Genomic DNA, 15905 nt, shown 5'->3' on the forward strand with positions numbered 1-15905 from the left:
TATATTTTAAGACAAATATATTTAATGTGAGACATTATTTTATCTTTTGACGTAAAATTTTTTTAGAAGATTAAACACGTCAGATGAGAATTGTGAAAAAATATATAAAGATTATATATATTTTTTATATATAAATATATAAAAAAATATATAATTATTTTTTATTTTTAAAGAGAAACTTAGAAAATTATTATTTCAATATGGAACTTATTAAATGTTTTTTATAGCGGATAAATTGTTTCTCATAAATTGATATAAAACAAATATGATTTTGATAAATTTCTCCCAAATTGAAATAAAATAGTGAAGTTTACTCTTTAAGATTATCCTTCTCATCATCCTATCCGCCAACATTCTCAGATGATGCGTTTACTAACGTCGGTTTATGCAGCTTCTTCAAGATTCCCATCCGGGAGATTTAGTCGATAAGTTGCGAGAAGCTCGGCTTTATATTATGAGCTTAAATCGTAAAAGCGACGCTATCGTTTGCCGTTTAGCGATAATCTCCTTCAGATTAAATCCTTCGATGGCAACACGAATAGTCGTTGCGTTCCTCTTTTGGAGAGGGTTCTCCTTATCGCGGCAGACACACCACTTTCACAGAGAAGACACCTCAAGAACTTGAATGGTCCTCGTCTCTCCTCATGATACTGTTATCGTCGCATCGATCGATCGACCTTGGTGCGTGAACGATCATACGTTAGTGTGCATTCCTGGATGGTCTCGCACTTGGAATCCAACTGGAAGTGGAGTCTCCGACTCGCGACGTCCAGACTGAGTAATTAGTCATGGTCAATGACGTTAAAGTTTACCCTTGGCATCCCTATTTATCTTTCTTTTTTTATCTTTCTCTTTATCGTGAGAGATTAAGTATTTTTTACATTAAATATGCATTGAGTCGTCGACAATGTCGACAAATATGCCACGAATAGATATTTATGAAATTCCTTATTTTATAAATGTGCACAAAATAGATTTTTCGCGACGTCGAAGCTGTAAAAGAAATAATCGATATTCCTGTCTCCGGATTAAAATCCAATCGGTATAAACGATCGCGGGCGCCGTTGTGCCAAAGCTCGTTTTACATAATGAAATTCCAAACCTGCTTTCGACAGCTCTTCGTTCTTCAGGATTGACTGTATCGGCAAGCGATATCGAAGCTGTTTTTTTATCTTTCTATGATTTAATAGTATTTATTTCTTCGATAAATTAAAATTATGAGGTGTCCGCAGGAAATGTTATAATTGTTGAACTAAAAGAGTTTGAAAAGAAAAAGACTTCTCTATTGAAATTTCAGAATGCATATTGTACTTCACTTTTTTCTTTCTAAAATATTTTTAATGTATTTAAAACAGAGAAACAGAAAAAGACATTAAAAATGAATTGTAGAAATTCTCATGCATGCAAATACTGAAGAAATCGCGTTCTTAATATCTCTCGATTACTTTGTTAATCAAATTCGACGTCAGTTTTATTCGCAATAATCGCTTTGCATAATGAAATTCAGAAATAACCTTTGACAATTTTTCGCTTCTCGTCGACAGTTCATCCGACTCTTATAAGAATGAAAAAAGAGAAGGTTCACCGAAAGAAACGACATATCCCTCTCACCTACTTGCTTATGCACGCTCGTATTTTTCATGCGAAGGTACGTTGAAAAGCGGTTAATTATGATTGCATTCGGAGTCGAGTGCGTATCTTAATAAAAAGCTAGAAGAGAAACTCCTCATTATGTGTATACTGTTCGAAGTCATTTTAAATTCTTCTTTGGCGTTTTTCCTCATAAGCGTTTAATGAGCTCACTTTATATTATGAATATATTATATATATATAAAACATATTATATTATCAAACATGATTCTCTTGCTACAAAAGCAATTCAAATAGAAATTATCATGTTGCTTCTGAAATGATTTTGAAATTCAAAATATGAAAGAATATGATAGGAAATTTTCATTATATCCATTTACAGCAAGAATTAAATTGCAATTGATTGATAAATATAATTATTATTTCTTTAAATATATAAGCACACGTTTTTAATTAATATCCATCGTGTCTTTTCAAATTGTTCGAGCGATTTGATCGTCTGCTTTTTCTTATATTCTTTATCTTACGTTTCTCATCCGTGTAATTGCATCTGCCAATCTGTCCGGTTCACGACAATTCCATCTCTATGTGATCACTTAATTAATCCATTGCAAACGTATAGTAACCATAGACTGGTGATTGTATCTTTTTAAGAATCGTACAGCGTGAAATGCAATTGAAAGGTAAACGCAGCATTCTGGATAGTGTCCCGACTTTGTGTAAAACATGACCAGGCATTCCCCTCTAAAAGTATTTACGGGAGAACGCATGTTGAAACAATACCCACCTAACAATTTGTTTATTTTCCATCGGCAGGATATGCTACGTCACACGAAACGGGGTCTTTGAAAAATTTACGTTGCACAGAACGTTTTTTTTACGCTAGTTTAGCTAAATTTTTAACCTTCTAAAGACAAACATTGATTTCATAATATTAATTAATTGAATTTTTTATTACCTTAATTAGTGAGTCTATAAAATAATCTGACAATAACGTAATTAAATAAAAGACTTTTTTTAAGTAATATTTCAGAGAAATACAAGAAGTATCGCATTTATTTTCTATTTATTATAATGCTTTCCTCTATATAATAGATATAATCTATTTTTATTTAATTATTATTTAGGATAAATCTTTTTTTTCACAAATGAAAATAAGAACCAGTTTCTTAATTATATTCATCTGCCTCTTATATTCATCTGATCTCTTGATTTTTATCTCTGGCTGAAGATCATTGTATATAAAATTTGCATAAAATGTCTATATGATTTGTGAACTTTACGTTTCTCATAAACTGTTTCTCACTAAAAAGTACAAGTTTACTGATCGCGATGCATCCTGAAAAGATCACGTAGCTAGCATAATCGTGTCTAAATGCGCGAATGTGTGGGAGAAGAGAACCCCGACTGGATTTCGGGAGCGGTTGCGTCCATCCAGATTATTATGGTCCAAAGAATCAAGGCAGAGAAAAGTAGGAGAAAGAGAAACCGAATAAGAGAAGAAAGCGAAGCTCTCTTTGGTGCGTCATAAATTCGACTTATCGGGTCAGTCTCGCGAGCATACACATATTTATATTCCTATATCTATATGAAATTAAGGCGCCGTAAGCCGATTATCGAGAAGAGTCAAACTGATCCTGAAAGGCTTCTTCGTCGTCTTCTTATTCACCCTCTCTATTCGTTCTCCCCGTGAGCGTTAAAAAAGTTACGTTGCAATCGCGATCGTTTTTATTTTCAGATACCATTTTTATTATTTCGATCCATACTAATTATATCTAGTTGATTATCAAACAGATTTTTTACAGTTGTACGTTTCACATTAAATAAGTATAATATATACGTTCTATATCTTTCTAACGATTAATTCATTAATAAAAGATTATTATTTAATGAAAATAATCTATTAAATTTTAAAGTTTTATTAACTTAATGGGATGTAATTTTAATATAACATAATTTTAATAATTTATTACTCCTAATAATTTATTAAAACCTTTTTAGAATTTTATTATAAATTAAATAAAACACTATATTCACTTTATCGACATATTCATTAATCGGCTTATTTTATGCGTTATGTATTACTAATGTATGAATGTGGATTGAGTTTACAAGCATAAACTTGGAGATTTAACGGGTAACGTGCGATATAAAGAAAATTTCAACATCCGATTCGAGAAACAAAGAGTTATCGAGAGAGTAATCTTGATAATAAATAACCGTTGAATTTAATTCGATAGACATAATCCGATTATAAACGTGAAACTCCTTCCTCATTTTAAAAAGCTCTACCGTGACACGTCATCGCGTAGCTTTCGACTTTGAGTAGTCAGTATTTCGAAGTCAGTTACAGCAGATTCGGAGATGGGTGGCCAGATAAGGATCTTTGTGGCAACGGACGTCCTCTTACAGGTGGCATAAATCCCGCGCGACTAATTAGAATTTTATAATGGAACGAAAATGGGTATCAGATTACACGGTCGGCGCGCGCTGTCTGGGGATCATAATTATAAAATGCAGGCGCATGTGCCGAATTTACATTCTATACTCTGCCCAAGATGAGATCGCGATGAAACTATGGCGACGTAATATATATATATATATTAACGTATCTAAAAAATAGGAAAAAAGAAGAGACAAATGCAAAATTAAAATTTATTAAAAATTTTATGAATGGCAGTGCATAGCAATAAAACACAAGGTTGGTAAAAAAACATGTTTTAAAACGTGTTTTAACGTGACTAATTCTACAATGTGCTTTTTGTTTTCTGTTTTCTTGCTGTTTGTCTCTTATCTTATTGATTAAAAAGACAAGAGACAAATAGTAAGAAACAGGAAATAAAGAGTACATTGTAGATTAGCCTTAAACACTTTAAAACATGCTTAATTGATGTTTTTAATCACTTTTAAATATGTTTTTTTATAATACTGTTTAAAGCATATTTGAAGTATTAAAAACATATTTAAGAAAAAACACAATACGTTTTATTCTTAAAAAAAAAGTCTTTACCAATCCTGATAAAACATTATGCACTTTCGAAAATAATATAATAATTTGATTAAAATATCAAATTTGACAAAAATATTACATTATTGTATTTTAATGTAAATAACTAATTTTTAGTTAGCATATTTACATTCTTACTAAAATTAAAACAATTTGTCTGTTTTGGGTGGAAAAAACTTCCTATTTCATTTAGCCAAATTATGTACGGAGTTTATAAGTATAAAAATTATTTTGTTATCTCACTAATAGAGACAGTCGTACTGTTTCTATGTCACGTAATTAGCCGCAAATAAACATATTTGTATACTGTAGAATTACAGCGTAAATTGAGAGCGGTACGGAAATTAAGGTAAATGCAAATGGTGAAGATTCAAGAGCTCTCGACTTGGTGCCAACAACTCTTCGTTTTTTCCTCACGGATAAATCGAGTTCCGCTTCCATGCAATTATTCCGGCGACGTCCATTTAACCGTTATGATTTATTACATGTTTCCGGTCGCTAAGCCAAAGTACGAGCATTATAAAATTATGCAACGTAATTTCACAGTAATATTATTATTAAAACCTTTTATTATTTTTCTTCAAAAGAGAGAAAACATTTTTAAAAGGACAGTCAATATATTTTATAATATTGCAATGTTTCTAAAAAATTTTTAATTTTTCTAATTTTTATTCAAATTTACATCCAGGTGCATTACAAGTTCCAATTTAATTGTATTTACTTTATATTGCCGATAGCCAGTATTGATACTATATTATCTAAAATTATTAAAGTTATAAAATATGTGTATATTTATTATTAAATACATAAAAGAATAATAAAACAATAAAGCAAAATATAAATTGCATAAAATAATTATTAATTTATTATAATGAATCTTTGGTTTTATTAGAAAAATTATTCATTGTAGATATACATATAATATTAGGTGTTGGAATTAATTCGTAGCGTTTTACAAGTGATGGGAAGTACTTTCATTAATGTATTTTTTAATGCTCATGTGAAATAAATAACATTCTTTTTAAAAAACGCTACGAATTAATTCCAACACCTAATAACATTTGTCAAAATATTTTCATAAATAATCGATAGCGATTACAGAGCTATCCCTGTAAATTTCGTTGTGAGATATCATCATTTGCGACATAATAGTAATTCAGTGTATAATTCCATAAATCTATTGACATGTTTTCAATTACGTTTGATGTCAATTTTACAAAAAATAAAATTAAGAATAAAAACTACTAATGTAATTACTAATGTAATTTAAATATTTAATAAGGAAGTTTATATAAGTTATTTATCTCCATGTCTCGATGTATCGTGAAATGCCAATGTTTTGTGAATATTGCAATTCGCTTCAGTATCAAATTGCTCTCGTCCTGATCATGGTTCCGATGAAGTGGACTGCAATGTTTATGAAATATTGGCATTTAACGATATATCAAGACACGAAGATAATCCGTAGCCATTCCTTAAAGAAAATATCTAATAGTAGAAACCTAATATTTAAATTATCATTTAAATATTCAATATTTAATGTATAAATATCATATAAATTTAATTTAATTATTATCGAATTATTATATAGATTCTCGTGAGATGATTTTATTTGATAAGTAATAGAATTTGTTTTTTTGATATGAAGTTCGATTACGTCAATCTCACTGTCAGCTGCTTTGCAGCAGTCAGCAATCCATGTCAATCTTGCTTTTTTTTGTATAACTATTACATAAGTAAATTCACGTTTCCTTCATTCGCGCAGACCGTAGACGTTCATAGTGGATAAGCGGATTTTTATCAAAGCTCGACCATCATCGTGTGTCTGTTCGTGATTGCGAAAAGTATGCGAGGCGGATCCGGAGGCCGAATTTGCATGTCGAAATTCGCCCACTTGTTTCTTCTCGCAGCGGGTAGCTCATGGGCCATTTTGATGGTCACTTTCGGCCCACGTCCTTCCACGGTGCAGGTTCCCGCCATCCTCTCTTCCCGTTTCGATAAACTGCCGTGCATCACGGGCATCCGGTCTCAGATACGATGTCCCGCTGATGTGCTCAACGTGCCGAAAATAACGAAAAGAAAGATCTCCTCAATCTCCGTTCGGTGAAAAGTTTTTAATACGTAAGCGCTCAATTATATCCGAGACGGGGAATAACTAACGTGCCATTAAAATGATAATGAAGAACGACACGACGCTGTGACAAGTTTAGTAGTAGCGAAAGGTTTAAATCTCTGTAATCGAGTTAAATTAACACTTTGAAGAGTTTCAAGTACGTGTTTATTAAACGAACGAACTATAGTTTCCGTGATAATGAAAAGATTATTCTTTAAACATACGTTATTTCTATAAAAAATTATTATTATTCTTAAACATTTTAACGTAGTGTTTTTCTACTACTTGAACATACTTATTGTGATTGCTTTGTTTGATTTCAAATGGTTGATTAAGGAATACAATTCACCCTAATCACTCATTCTGAAGTCAAGAGTCGTGAAATGTGCAGATGCATTATCACAAGCGGACATTAAGCGTGAACCATGCAACTAAAAGCGATCAATTAAATCGAGAACAAGAGCGGTATGCACGGCATATGGATGTGGACCAATTTATTAATCGGATTATCAGCCTGATTTCCCTCGAGTAAACCTTCCCCAATCCAACTGACGGGACTATACGATGATAAAGTCAATCCATTGAAGCCCGAATAATTCCCCTCTCGTACCGCTCGTCCTCGATGTTTCGTCCAAGTTTTCTTCGAGGATTCCCCTTTTCGTTTTTCCATCGCGTCGCGGTTCTCTTCTTCATCTTTTTTTATCTCATATAAAGGGAAGAGGGAGAAGTGAAAATCAAGAGTTTCTTGGCGCGTCTTTGATCGAGAGAGCTGGATAGATTGACGGGATCGAGAACGTGCGCGGGTCAAAGCACTGGAAGTGAATCGAGGCTTTTTTTCTACTCTCACCTCCAAGATCAAAGCTGGCCGCATCACGGTGGCTCTTGACGCGCGGCTGCCACAAAGCGTTTATTCCCACCTTTCGGTGTGTCTGTGGACGTGACTCGTTTCGGATTTATCGTCGGTGAGGATAAGAAAAGAGTAAGCAAGTGAGCGAACGAATCCTCTTCGCACGCGAGTGGAGATGAAATTAGGAGCGGAAGGCCGTTCGAATGAAATGGGAGGTGGCGGGAAGTAGAGATCTTATCATCACGATATAAATTTCCGCGGATTCTTTCTCTTTGTCGCAAATCGTCTCAAGATCTCTGATAACGCCGTGTACGAGCGGCACTTCTTTTTTGCCGGGCGGCGAATTTAACTACCGCCCGTCTAATTTCCGCGCAGAATTTAAGTATATGATTCTAATCTTTATGAAGAAAGTAATGTTAAGACATATAGGTGCTAATGCATTAAACATATTAAACATATTTGATATAAATTTATAATAACAATTAAAATTATTAAGAATAGAATTGTAATGTTCTTGTATAATTTACATATATTTGATATACAAAGAAGTTAACTGAAAATTGAATATAACTTTTTTTATAGTTTGTTGATTAAAAATTGAACAAAACATTGATATCTTTTCGAATTTTTTTTTATTAAAACTTTTTAAATTTAAAACTTTCGACCATGGTTATACATATTATTTTTTTGCATTATATTATTAATAAGCGACAAGTTTCAAAATAAATAATAAGAAAAATTTGAAAAATTATACAAAAAATGAGAATTAAAATATTGATTTATATTATATTATCAATTTTATGATATATTAATTTTGCAGATATATAAATCTTGAAATTAGACCGAAAAGATTGATGCGTTCTCATGGGTATCTCGCAGACTGACACGACATAAATCAATCGATCAGTCAGAGAACATGGCAATATAAAAACTGTCCATTGACAGTTTTTATATTGCCATGTTCTCTCGCGTTGATCGACTTGTTTGAATCCTCAACGAGACAGCTACGAGAATGCATGTAGGTTTTTCTGTCTTAGTCTGTTAGAAACCGCTCAGTGGTTTATAAATCCTATTTATATTGATTTTACGATTTCTTTTGCTACATCATATTAATTATTATGAAAAAAAATCTAGAGAATTAACGTTTTATTAATAAAATATCCAGAGAGATTCAATATACCTTAGTCAATACAATTTACGTTAGATATTACATATTATCTCGTATCAGATATTACATATAGATATTATATTGCACAATCACTTGATTAAATAAGACAAACGAAAGTAAAAGCAATTTATCGTGAAGGAATATAATATCTATCAACTTAACAGGAGTAAAGTTAGATCAATATCTCGACATCAATCTTTTACGAAGGAAAGCTTGATTTAAATCCTCTTACTGTCATTTCATTAAGAACTTATTCTTGAGAATCGATTTGCGGATAGACGATGAATTAATTCTATTATAATTCCGAGCAGCTAAAGCATGGATTATCTATGCCAAATCATCAATATATATAGAATCCAACTTTCCTGTTTTAACGCGAAGTCAATTTGATTTCGAGTTCATCTTCGCAACTCAAAAAAAAAACTTGATCTCGAATCGTTTAAACTTTACGCGGACATGATCGAGGAGGAGAGAGAGGTATCTCATTTCGTTCATCGTCTCGGGAATCGCACTCCAGGCGAATCGAATTATCCTCCGTCACCGTTCTCGCGGATAAACTTTTTTCCGATCAATAAAGCGGCAATACCTTTCGGGAGGAGCATCCCGCTTCTGCTATATCCTGGAGGATTCACGGCTCATTTGGCAGCCGAGTTTCGCGAAAATTTCCCGTGGTATGACAGCCATGCCGTAGATTGGTTATTGAATAAAGCAATCACCATGAGATCCCATGGAATCGCTCGTTATTCGCCGGCTGCCTTCATAAATGAATGATCGCACGACTCGACGCGTGATAGGGGCGATGGAAAAAATAATCTACCCTTTGACATGTGGAATGCGAAACAGACAAGCTCGCGAATTTGTTGGGATTAAACGGTATTATCTACGTAGGGAGTTGTAGATCTACTGAAAAATAATTCAAAGATAAATCCTTTTATTATGGAGTGCGATATTTCATCTGATAATTTTTTTTTTCAAAGAAATCTAATTATAGAGAATGTTTTCATATCTACTGAAAATAAAAACGCTGTTGTGAATATCGATTTTATCCAAGATTTTAATTGAAGTTTATAAATGATACAAAATTCTATACAAATTGGAAAAAATAAAGCTTCTTTTTAATGAGAGATTTTGATTAAAGTCACATTAACCTTTAGTATGTATAATGATTTTCCCAGTCTTTTATTAAACACGATGGGTTATTCCATGTTCGATCACTTATAAGTAAATGAATAAATATAAAAAATTATTAAATAATTCTTACATATACTTTAACATCTTTAAAAAGTATAGAATTGTTGTGTAATAGAATTGTGTATTACAAAAAATATAAACAATAGTGATTATTATTTAATTAAGTATTCCTAGCATTTCAAAGAAAAAGAAGTGAGTAGGACATAAATAATTCAACTGTGTGTACTAAGTTAATTACATAATCAATTTGTGTCGTATGAATTAGATGAACACAAAATCATACGACGCTTTCTCAACGCTATATTGAAATTTCAAGAAAATCTCTTCATGATATATTCATTCGAAAGAATATGAATTATTTTAATTGTACATTACATTTTATTGATAGCTAGACTTTTCTTCATCCCAGTCTCAAGTCTTAAACGAGAAGCCCGCAGGTTCCATTTGAGACATACTCTCGGCGACTGATGTATTCGCGTCACGACGAAACCCCGACGTCGTTGTACCCCACGACTCGCCCCGTTTTTCTTTTCTCTTTTTTTTTTCGCTTCCACCCCCGTAATCAGGCAGCTCGCGAAAGAAATTCGCATTCATAACTCAAACCGGTTCTCGGTCCCTCTCCACTATCTCGTTGGACCTTCCTGTCTTCAGACGACACGTGCGCGTCAGCAAATTGTTATCCCTTCGTGTACACAAGGTTGATTGAACCACCGCCGATCCTCTCGCGATCCCTCGATATTGTACGTGCTACAGTCAATCCGAAACTTTGCACGGACGCGGCCGGAATCTATGACAATGTAAGTATCTTAGCACCAGTATGAAGTTGGCATTCCAACTTTTGAAAAAATTAACTTTCTATGGCTTTTCGATTGCTCATTCGTTTGCACATGTATGCACATTTTTTCGTTCGCACTCTTCTAATAAAAAAAATTATTAAAAATTGACTTGTTTCTGCGAATGTGAAACGAAAATCTATCGATTGAGACTAGCTAAATCTAATTTGCTCGTGGTTAGGGGTTACTATGAAATCAGCCTTCCAAAATTGTTTTTTAATAACTTTTTCATCAGAAGTGTGCAAACGAAAATTCGAAATATGCACTCATGTGCAAACGATGAGCAATCGAATGCTCATAGATGGATAAATTTCGATGATCGATTTTTCTCGATAAGATTGTTCGATGAGCAATAATGATAAATTATCCATACGTTAAATTATTCAAAATTTACATGTGTCAAGCAAATGGAGAAGAAATAAAAAGGATTTAATCTTGTGATATAAGTATATATATTTGCGACGTGATATGTATTTGAACGACGCAATCTCGAAGAACTTGCGGAGAGATAAAACGTTTTTCATATAATCCTGGAAAGAACTTTTCTCGATACCGCAGCATGATGGACCACCAGCGACGAGATGTGAGAGGGAAAAGCTAGATCATCGGGCACGGAAGATCTCATAAAATGACACAACGGGACGAACGATGCTGTAAAGTCTGTATGTGGCGCGCGTAATGTGGTGTCGGGTCGTGAAACCTGCTGAGATAAAGCGCTCGTAAAAGATGGACGGCCGAAGTGCTCCGGTCTAGTTTAAATGCTGCGTATATATATATATATATATATATATATATATATATATATATATGTGTGTGTGTGTATAAAGTGTAGGTATATACTTCGGGCTATAATGCCGCGCGTCCTTAAAGATGGTCCATTTTAAAGATATACTTCGTGAACGCGCCATGGCTCATAACATTAATGAGATTTGTTCGTCATGGCAGCTTACGCCTTGCCGATTTATCTGGTTCCTTCGAAATTATCTATATTATACCGAGAAATGTTCCTCGATTATGCCTTTTTAATATTATGACAGGATGTTGCTTGTCTTAATTGATCTAAGTCAAACTGGTTAATTTAAATTAATTAGCATTTCTTTTTAATTTTCGTGCTGAATGAAATTATTCGACAAAAAAAAGAGATAAAATTTAAGATAATTTATCATTAGAAAATGGTTGTAAATATTAAATTTATCATATGTGATATTTTATTGGAAAGCAGAAAATATAACGATTAAATTAAATATTTAATAAAATATAAAATCGAAATATGTGAAAGTAACAATTTTTTTATTTTTACTGTATTCTATATTACTTAATATTATAATAAGGCTATAAAAAAAATTGTTTAAAGAATTTTCGACAGTAATTTTTAATTTAAGATCTTAGAATCGTAACTACGTTTTTACGTAACATGCAATGCATGGCTTGAGATAATGCAAATACTCCGTAAAAATAAAAAAAAATCACGGCACCATACTCATCATTGACTACGAAAAAGAAGATATTTCGCAAAAGTTTCGTGTCTGCTATCTTCGATAAAACAAAAGCAACTTCGCAAATCCTTGCGAAGTCTAGCGAGATAAACTGTTCAGAAAGTATTTCGAACTTTCACCCTCGAACAAAACCTATCTAAAACTTGTAGTATAAGACATACGAATTGTTCATGAATTTTCTGTTTTTGTGCATATTTTCAGGGGCATACTTAACTAAAGTTTGACTTTTCTCTTTCAGTTTTTCTAGGAAATTCGAAATAGAGCGATAATATCCTTATACACGAAAAGAATGGTATAAATTTGCTATAACTGGCCAATAATTTGCAATTAGCGCGAAAGAATTGTGATTTGAAATGTTAAATTTTTCAAAAAAACTATTAAAAATTTCAAATCTCTTAATATAATTGTATTTTCATACAGAAAGTCTTTAAATATTTTTATAATATTATATATAATATTATAAAATAAATGATACAAATTAAAAGAGTTGCAATTAATAATTGTTAAACATGACAATAACAGATTGTCATCAAACTATTGAGCTTTACATTAATTTATTTTCTTTAATTAATTTCTCTACACCTTTATTCGCGTTTCTCTTCATTCGTTGTCTCTGTCGATCTTACTAACAAAGTGCCTTCTTGTATTATAATTTCAGGTCCACCTTCTTCGAGATTTTCTTTACACGAAGATGTAAATACTCCAACAATTATCCCGTATGACGGCCGTCGGTAGTTAGATGCACGTGCTACATAAAGTAAGTCCTTCTATTTACTCCACCTCACACAAAACTTTAGATTTACTGGAGACATTGCCATCGCCCACCAGAAGCTGATGGATGTCTGTAGTGGTCAACTGGAGAGTCCTCGAGTTCTCGTAACGGCTCGTTTCCCGTTGAACATGCGTTTTAAAAAGCCACGTTCGAGATTGAAGTGGCGCCGTGTTTCCCTTCATTCCCTGGCGCTTTCCTTCCTTCGCGGAGATCCGGGATTCGTGAATATTTCATATGATTGTGACAAGATTGTTATCCGAACAAACCACTTAGAAATATCTCACTTCTTTTTGAGCTGACTCGAAGACTTTCCAGCTTTGAAAAGTTTTACTTCATTCATGAATTCGTACAACGTGACGAGACTGACGAATGTTTGTTTTTATAGCAAACATTGTCGCGACATATAATAATAAATATATTTTACAAATAACAAAATAAATGACAAATCGTCATTTTTCAAGAATAAGTACTACTAAGTTGCGCGTTCCAAAATTTAATTCTGTCAACTCGAGTATCATTTTATTCTTGGTCACTGAATGTTGAATAAAGATAAAAGATATTCGGAGTCGACAAAGTCAAGTTTTGGAAACGCACCCCTGCAGAGCACATATTATGAAACTATGTTGGATGTTTCTCTAGAAAACAATAGAAATTTAGAAAACAATTGGACAATTTCGAAATCGTAATTCACATTGAACAGTTCCATAATACATGTCTAGATATCCATCCACTACAAGACGTGTTAAACTTTCTCTGTGCAAGCTTTCGCACAGTGTCCCATTATCAGTCCCATCGAAGAATCCGAGCTCGAAAGAGCAAGGATAATTCAGCGCCGTATCGCGCATACCTACTCTTGTCCTCTGCATTCTCTCTCACTAGAACGTCGTCGTCGTCGTCGTCGTCGTTCGATTCTCTCCTCTCCCGACTTTTCGAGTGTCCTCCGCTGTCGAGAGCTCGCGCACTCCGCAGATGACCCTCGTGAGATACACACATACCTGGGTGGACCCCAGGGGGAACAGGTTCTCCGATTCGCTCTTCGGCATATACTTAGCAAACGGGACACGATGCGTGAAGCGCGCGTGCATATGTGGGATGCCCACCTGTGGTCGCGTGGAGATGTGTAGAGGACGACGACGACGATGACGACGACGACGAAGATGCCCGGAGCCCAGGTCGGACTTATGTAAACAGGCTTGCGTGAGGAGAGCCCCGCTGGCTGCGCGATACCGACACATTATGCGCTCGATGCTTTCCGCACGCGAGCGAGCGTATATCTCCCGTCTCTTTCGTCTCTCGTGCCATTGTGCGCATCTTATACGACATGAAGATACCACTCCTCGTTACGTCCTAAATGCAGGACTGTGCTGTATAATGAGCCTTTTACGCACGGCACTGCGAAGTGCCGAAGTAATATTTCGAACGAAGTTCACACGAACGTGTTTCTTCCACGAATTTAAAGATGTGACGCGTTTCATATTATTCAACATTTGCTTGTTTTTCTAATTACAATTTAATTGTGACTCGTATATGACGTCAAGGTATAATACGAGCTTATTTAACTTAACGACGTAGATACATATCGAGAAAAACGTCGGTTTGGACTTTCGCTAGTGTTTACGTTATATAAAGATTTCACAGAATGATAAACAAAAAAGGGTATATTATACAATAGTACTTGGAATGCTATTATTTTTAAATGCTATTATTTAGTTGCAACTTTATTTAATATTTATGACAAAAGATAATATATTTCATGAAAATATAAATAGGTTATTAAGCAGCGGAATTTTATATTAGCTGTTGGAATTAATTCGTAGCGTTTTTAATGAAAGAATGTTATTTATTTCACATGAGCATTAAAAAATACATTAATGAAAGTACTTCCCATCACTTGTGAAACGCTACGAATTAATTCCAACACCTATAAACACCATATAAAAATTTGAATATTGCACAAATGTTTTATCAGGAGCCTCGTAACTCTGTTTACATCGAACGTGATCATTTTCACGGAATATTCAATTATTATGCAATATTACCATTTTTAATTCAAATATACATCGAACGTGTCGTATGCAAAGCCTTATTAGTGTCACATGGTATCGATTAAAGCTGCCAGAATATCGAGATTCCATTTCATCCGATATACTGGCAAACCGCGTTAGCGAACTTTGGCAACGAACAGTCGCAGGACTCGAAGACTCGTGTCCAAATTAACGATAGATTTTCCTCTCTGTGTGTACACACGTCTCATTATACGAACACGTGCGCGAGAATTCACTGTTAGGATTTGCACATATTCCAGTTCGCTTTAACCTGCGTTTCCGACCGACTTGATAGCGCAAGCGAGCAGTGAAACACGAGAATGCGTGTTCGTGCAAAGTTGCCCCGAAGCGAGTTCTGTTTGTGATAACTCTTGCCGGATACCGGACAGAGTTCCCCCTCGACCAGTTCTCTTGTTATAAGAGACACATTTGAAGCAACGTGAACGGTCGTGGCGTTGCGTTTTCGCAGAACGTGGAATTTTAGAGAACATGATTTTCTCGCGTAACTGAGAACTAGTTTCATTCCGCCTATAAAATCCTCGTTAATTCTGTTTCGCGCAAAGACATTCAATCAGTACGCTCGATTAAGAACGGCCACAATAATAGTTGCCAAATTCATTCAAAGCTATTTACGTCGGTTTGGTTGAAAAATAGAAATCAGTAATGCTTGCAATTTATCGCAAATATCAATTTTTCAGTCCCGTTCTTTACAAACAAAATTAAATCATATTATATGATGCCATCGAAAAAAATTTGTTTTTACAAGAAGCAATGATTTACTCATCGTGTTCGATTGTCTGTCGAGATTTGGATGACTTGTTTCAGAAATTAACGAACGTCTTT

General features: G+C 33.9%; 1 protein-coding gene and 1 long non-coding RNA gene across 5 annotated transcripts in view; one reads left to right on the plus strand and one right to left on the minus strand.

Moving 5' to 3' along the window:
• Positions 1 to 15905, plus strand: part of LOC147910584 (uncharacterized) — a 232954-nt gene that overhangs the window by 82497 nt on the left and 134552 nt on the right. For all 4 annotated transcript variants that reach the window (XR_015544210.1, XR_015544209.1, XR_015544207.1 and 1 more), the window contains one exon: positions 12904 to 13002. This is a non-coding gene — a long non-coding RNA (uncharacterized LOC147910584). The remainder of the gene's footprint in view (positions 1 to 12903; positions 13003 to 15905) is intronic.
• LOC105143532 (netrin-1) overlaps positions 1 to 15905 on the minus strand; it is a 199545-nt gene that overhangs the window by 56535 nt on the left and 127105 nt on the right. The gene's annotated exons all lie outside the window — the stretch shown is intronic.

The sequence above is a fragment of the Acromyrmex echinatior genome, chromosome 2 (genome assembly GCF_024713525.1).
Source record: "Acromyrmex echinatior isolate Ae372 chromosome 2, ASM2471352v2, whole genome shotgun sequence".
Taxonomy (NCBI): Eukaryota; Metazoa; Arthropoda; class Insecta; order Hymenoptera; family Formicidae; genus Acromyrmex; species Acromyrmex echinatior.